At 41.4% G+C, this 7,286-nt stretch overlaps 1 pseudogene; it reads right to left on the reverse strand.

Annotated features, from left to right (window-relative positions):
* Nucleotides 1–4,885: 4,885 nt before the first annotated feature.
* On the reverse strand, nt 4,886–6,148 carry LOC128563201 (glycogenin-1-like; annotated as a pseudogene).
* Nucleotides 6,149–7,286: the final 1,138 nt, after the last annotated feature.

The raw sequence follows: 7,286 nt of genomic DNA on the forward strand, positions 1-7,286 counted from the left end.
CTGTGTCTAAGCTATAAACCCTGTCAACAAAAGCAATGTGTTATCTGGCAAGAGTCAGGTGGGCCTGGCACCACTGAGCTGTCAGGTCTGAGACCCATGAAATTGGAGGCTGGGGTCCAAATCTGTTGAGAGTTGCTATCGCTGTCAGGATCCAGATCCTGTGTGGCACTCCTGGACCACTTTCCACACTTGGTGAGAAAGCAAAGACTGTCGGTAATGAGTTGGCTGTGCCATGGATCCCCAGGCAAGCTTCCTGCCATTCATCTTGGCTCTTCTAACCCAATGCTAAAGTGAGGCAATGTGCTGCCAGGGCCAAGGGTAGAAAAAGAATAGTACATTGGCCAAGGGCATGGGAGATGGGCAGGATGCTTCTTGAGCCAGAGAAAGAGTGAATGAAAGCCGCAAAGGGTATGCAACTGATAGTTACGCAGTGGCTCAGAGAGGCAATAGATGGGGGATGGCAGCCAATTGGGGATGACTGCATTCAGCTTATGAACCATAGGGTCCTCAGTGAGACCTACCTGATATAGGCTTATTTCCATTGGCAGCAGGCCCCAGCAGGGCTCCTTCCGAGATGTAACCTGCACTGGGGAATACTGACATCCCTCAGACAGTCTGCCACTCGCTCTGACATCCCTCTGGGACCCAGAAATTTGATCAGAAACAGAGCTCTGGAGTTGAGAGTAAATTTTATAAATGCAGCAATGGCACTGTTCCTGGGAGGGCACCCCTTTTCTCTTTGTGAAATCCCATCTCTCCTCCCCACACTGGACACCTGCTCCGCTCTTTAATAGCTCCCCAGGGCCCAGCTTCAGCTGGCTCCATTTACAAAAACAAGAAGGATTACAGGATTCTAAATAGAAATGGCTGATCATCCATTTTCATCATTTTACAAATGAGGAAGTGAGAGTAGAGAGAGGTTGTGTCACCTCCCCAGGTCACAGGGCTGGTGCAGGGGAATTAGCTCAGAGCTGCACTTAGAATACAAGAGTTTGGGGAGCCAGCACCTGCACCCCAACATCCTGATCTCTTCTCTGCTGGTGGACAGGAGGGTGGAGTGCAAGTGACTGATGAGCACAGTGTGTGTGTAATGAATACCACATCATGAACAATTTGGCCAAAGAGCCCAGAAACACTTAAATCCTGACTTCAATTAATCAGTTCTTCATGAGAGGTTACAAAGAAAAATAAATTCATAGGAGAATGGTCAACAAGGCAAAAGATGATACTATTTAATTAGTTGGAGCTTAGTTCTCAAATCCAAGAGGAGTCCAGTGACTCCTATTTGGGGCACAGCTGGCTTGGGTAGCAAGCCGCTGGCCACAGCAATAGTGAATTTCAAGGAGGTCAGTGGCAGTGGCTGTAAGGGAGGAAATAAAATAGGAAGAGGTCCACAGAGAAAAGGAATTCTCTATTTTGAGAATCTTAAAGTTACTGAGCTAAAAGTGACCTCAAAGGTAGTTTTTTAAAACTTTCTCAGTTATTAATTTAAGAGCTAAGGGTACTGAGGTCTTAAGAGGTAAAGTGAATTTTCTCTTCATCTGTGACAAAAACTCTAGGACATTGGGCTGGGTCATGGGACAGCAGTCGCTCCAGGAGGCAGTAGTCTGATGGGATTCAGTAGAGGCTGGAAAGGTTCAAGGAGGATCCAAGGATGAGAACAGGCCTGTGGTCGCATCCAAGAAGGGGCAACATTTTGAGATGCCCGAGGCAAACGACACAACCGTATGGCCCCCTCCAAAGTCATGCAGGTTCAGAGACAGGGGAAGGAAGCCCAGCGCACGTGCCTTGGACTTTCTGCTGCCCTCGGGTCACGTAAACCATAATTCTCCATCCATCCAGGTGCTCCCGGGGGGACCATCCCGGAAGAGGGCAGGACTCAAGAACGCGGCGTGTTTATCTGAGTCATCTAAGCAGTGACTGAATTAGCAAAGGGACAGCCGAACTGCTGGTTTGGTCTGACAACACTGCACTCCTAAGCTGCTTCCTACCCTGCGCCATTCCTCTTACTGACAGAGCAGAGGGTTCTATGGACGGTCTGAGCAAGTATTAAGAAAAAAGAAAGCTGGCGGTCCCTGTGACTCAAAGGAGTAGGGCACCGGCCCCGTATGCTGGAGGTGGTGGGTTCACACCCAGCCCCGGCCAAAAACTGCAAAAAAAAAAAAAAAAAAAAAGGAAAAAGAGAAAAGAAAGCTATTGGACCATTTGGAGCTTGCTATACATATTTATAGAAAGGAAACAAAGTCATCTGTGATTCTAACATCAGAAAGGAGCTCACAGTTTGTCCCTTTTGGTCCTGTTTTGGTCCCTCCTCTGTCCTCCCTCCGTTCCCCTTCCCTCTCCTCTCTCCTCCTTCTCCTTGGCCTCCTGTATTCTCCTTTCTGATCATTTTTTTTTCTATAAATCTAAAACGGCTCTTAACCACACAAAGTCTATTAATTTTTATTTTTTGAGACAGAGTCTCACTATGTCACCATTGGCCGAGTGCCATGGCTTCACACCTCCCAGAAACCTCAAACTCTTGAGCTTAAGAGATTCTCTTGCCTCAGCCTCTCAAGTAGCTGGGACTACAGGTGCCTGCCAGAGCACCTGGCTATTTTTTTGTTGCAGTTGTTTAGTTGGCCCGGGCCGGGTTTGAACCCGCCACCTTCGGTGTATGTGGCTGGCATCGTAACCCCTGTGCTGTGGGTGCTGAGCCACAAAGTCTATTAATTTTAAAAAGTTTCCCTATGATTATATACTTGTTTACTTTTTCTACAGTCCTGTCAGGAATTGCTTCATTATGTAACTAAGTACAAAAATTATCAGAATTTTTATATTTTTCTGGTATATCAAAACTTTTGTCATATATAATGATACATTTTATTTCTAGCAATATTCATCCTTGATGACTACTTCGCTATATGTTAAAATAGTTCTTACTTTTTTTGTTAGTATTTTTATGATGTATTATTTTTTATCCTTTTAATTTGAACTTTCAAGTATTTTTATGTATTTTTTTCTGTGTTTTATAAGCAGCATATAGTTTTATTATTTTAAAATCAATCCTGATAATCTTTTTTATTTGATAATCTTTACTTATATTAAATATAATTACAGATATAGTAGGGCAAAAAATCATTTTATTGTTTACCATCTATGTATTCATCCTTCTATCTATTTTAATATAAATAAGTAAATTTATCTTTTCTAAGACAAGGTAGAACATTGGCATCCTTTATATCTATACATCCTCCTCCCACTTTTACTTTATTTTATTTATTTAAAAGTTTTTGTTTTGGCTGGGGCTGGATTTGAACCCACCACCTCCGGCATATGGGGCTGGTGCCCTACTCCTTTGAGCCACAGGCGCCGCCCCACTTTTACTTTATTGTTATATGTCTTAGTTCTATTTGTAAACTCCCATAAGACATTATTACTGCATGGCACACTCAGTACTTGGATATTTATCTATTCTTTACTCTTTCAATTGTATTTCACTTTTTCTTGAAAATTTTCTATCCGGTGTCATATGAACAATAGCTCTTAGTATAATTCTTTTTTTTTTTTTTTTTTTTTTATAATTCTTAATTTAGAAAAAAATTGGTGAACTCTCCCAGTGTTTGTCTGAAAATGTCTTCATTTTCCTTTCATTCTTGATACATACTTTTCTCTCGCTTAGTAGGGTTTCTTTGCCACTTTCAAAGGTCATTTCATTATCTTCAATCTTTCCTTGTTTTTATTAAAAATCAGCTGTCAGCTCATTGCTGTTCATTTGAAAGTAAACTATCTCCTCCCTAACCTTACTCCACTTTGGATTGCTTTTCAGATTTTATCCTGGTCTTTGGTGTCCAGTATTTCATTATGGTGATCCTGAGAGTGACTTTCTTTGCAATTATTCCACTTTAGGTTAATAGAGTTTTTTTTGTTTGTTTGTTTGTGTTTATAACTTGATTGTTGTTGTTTGGTGATATGGTTTTAGAAAATTATTAACTTAAAATATAATTTCTGATTCTTTCTTACCCTCCTTTTCTCCTGGGAATACAATTATGTTCAACCTCTTTTTTTGTATCTCTTATGTTTCTTACTTTTTCTTTATTTTCCATTATTTTGTATCTTCATATGTTCCTCTGAATATTTTCTTTTGCCCTTATTCCCATATACTAATTATTTCTTCAGCTATGTTTATTTGGCTAACTCCTTCATCGATATCTTTTTTTTTTTTACAGCAATATGTCTTTATTTTTCATAAAGGGTGCCATTGCAGGTAACCATCAGAGAATGCCCTGCTATTTTTAAATATACAGAACTGAACAAAAAGCATTTTAGCATGTTGCCTTGCTGTACATAGAACACTGGTGAACATCTTCAGACACTAAGACGAGGAAATAAAATGAGTTAACACCATGTGTTGCTATGTTTATGAATCATTCAGCAGTGTTACTATAGGCTGTCTGTACCTGAGAAGCAAAATGACAATCACGGGTGGCCACTGGGCAATTCTAAAAGACGGGTCTAATGAAGGATACAACAAGCAAGGGACAGAGGCCATGCCCTATTCTGAAGGGAGAGACTGATGTAGAGTCTGGTTCTGCACATTTTAAGAGTTGATATAGCCATCGTTAACAGCTCCCTTCCTTGTATGGTAGCAATCAGCATAGTTGAGAATTTCTGAAACATGATAAATCAAGGTAAAAAAAAAAAAGAACAGAACACTGTGCATATAACAGAATTGCTACTTTACAACGTTTCCCCAGTTCTCTTACCTGTTATCCTGCAAAAACCCCTCATCTGAGGAGTCAAAGCCTCTAGCAACTGTAATAGACTTTTCTCTACCCAGCTCTAGATGCTAAGTATCAGAAACAAGTGCCTGTGAAGATGTGGCCACAGGGAAATGGCAGTGTTTCTACTGGAGGTAAGTGTCAAGTTTCCTCTTGATGTTTTCAAAGGAATCAGCTCCCATATAATCAACCTGGCCCTGTTCCCAGTGTTCCTTCCATTCTTCTGATGATGCAAAAGGGTGGGCAGCAGCTGGGATTTCCCTGAGGGACAGGTGTGATATGGCTCCTGTGACATCTTCCACATTTAGATATGAGCAGGTGTCTTTGACAAAGCCAAATTGTTGAAGTAGAGTTAAAATGTTGGTGATGAAGATGTCCCACCACAGGCTGAGAAACTCTGGATGAGACGTGGTGGGATCATGGGACTAACTTTTGACACTTTTTGTTTTGGGATCATATGTGTAATTCCATGGTTTGACTCCTCCCAGGAAGTGCACAACTTTGGCATTTGCACCAAATGCTTTAACTGCTGGGAGGCAGAAGTATATAGAAATGCTGCTTAGGTTATAAATAAATGGCAGGTGTTTTTTGATAGGTGTTGCCCAGCTGCTAAAAAATCTGTTCAGTAAGTCCTAGTCCCCACCGTCAAAATTGCCTTTCTAGGAAGCAAGGTGCAACAGCTGATTGTATGTTTCAACTGAAAGGTGATAAATGAAGACTCCAGAATTAGAGCAATCAGACCACCCTGGATCTGGTGCTGCTGACAAGTCTTTTTTTTTTTTTTTTGAGACAGAGTCTCACTACATCACCCTCAATAGAGTGCTGTGGTGTCACAGCTCACAGCAACCTCAAACTCTTGAGCTTAAGTGATTCTCTTGCCTCAGCCCCCCAAGTAGCTGGGACTACAGGTGCCCACCACAACACCTGGCTATTTTTGGTTGTAGTTGTTGTTTGGTGGGCCCAGGCTGGGTTCAAACCCATCAGCTCTGGTGTATGTGGCTGGTGCCTTAGCCGCTGAGCTCTAGGCACCGAAGCAACAAGTCTTCTCTTTCAAAAAGAACATCAGCATTTGCTAGGACCAGAGTATATGCATCCATAAACACACATTTGGAATACTGTGTAAGTGACCAGCACTGGAGCTTCGTCAGCGTGGCACCCAACTCAGGCCTCTTCATTAAGGTTAGATGAGTCTGCTATCTAAGACATTTACCATTATAACTTCATCAAAGACTGTCTCTAAAACTTTTCTCATGAAGTCTGAGACCTGTGGGGTGGTGAGCATGACCAGCCTCCTGGTTGTCCTGTGCTGTTTCAGCGATGACCCAGGACCAGAGCACCTTTGGTGTAGGCAACATGGTGGTCACTGTCACAAAGGCCTGATCTGTCATGCGGCTTCTGGGGTGCAGGCGGCCGTGACAGCCACAGGTTCAAGACCAGGAGAAGCTGGGCACCCTTCATCAGTATCTTAATAATGTATATGTCAGCTATTTTTTTATTTCATTCTCAAGAGTATTTCATTACAATTTATCTATAAAAGTTTGTAAATTTTGTTTACATCCACATATTAAACATAGTCATTTAAAATGGGTATGTAAAATTTTCACGACAGAGACTTTTATCTTTTTTTCTATATGCTGCTTATTTTCTTTGTCAATTGTATTTCTCATATTTTAGACTAATTGGGTGTAATATGGTAGATGTAAAATATTGTAGATATAATTGAGAGCTAAGTTGAGAGGGCTGTTGTAACATTTGGTTCATTGTATTCCTAGGCTTTGCTCTGACTCAGTCTCGAATTAATGTTTAATGTTGACTATGTCAGCCCCTTAGCAGACCTAACCTTCAGTACTCAGCTCTTGGTTTGTTTATTTTATTTATTTATTTATTTAGAGACAGAGTCTTACTCTATCACCCTGGGTAGAGTGCTGTGGCATCACAGCTCACAGCAACCTCCAACTCCTGGGCTTAGGTGATTCTCTTGCCCCAGCCTCCCAAGTAGCTGGGACTATAGGCACCTGTCACAATGCCCAGCTATTTTTTTGTTGAAGTTTAGCCAGGGCCAGGTTCAAACCTGCCACCCTCAGTATACGGGGCCAGAGCCCTACCCACTGAGCCACAGGAGCTTCCCCCACCCTCTGGATTTGTAAGGCTGTCACAACCTCTCCTCAACTTTTTAGTTCTTAGCTACCTTCTCCAGGTCATCTTTCTGCATTTTCTCCTTCTTTAACTTTGGCCCTGTAATTCTTATTTGCCTTCAAGACAATAAAAAAAAATTTTTTTTGACCAGAATTTTAATTTGTTCTACAGGGTTACACATTTGCTATTACTGGAGTTGAAGTTCTAGTGACTTGATCTTTCACATACTGTTGAATATGATCTACAAATATTACTTCGGATTTTTAGTATATATAGGCACTTTTTAGGCTCTGGAGATTCAACATATTGGATAATGTCCAGGTTCTTGCATTCATGGAATTTGCATTCTAGTGGAGGTAGAGTACCTAATAAAGAAGAGAGTACCTAATA

Source organism: Nycticebus coucang, chromosome 13 (assembly GCF_027406575.1).
Source record: "Nycticebus coucang isolate mNycCou1 chromosome 13, mNycCou1.pri, whole genome shotgun sequence".
Taxonomy (NCBI): Eukaryota; Metazoa; Chordata; class Mammalia; order Primates; family Lorisidae; genus Nycticebus; species Nycticebus coucang.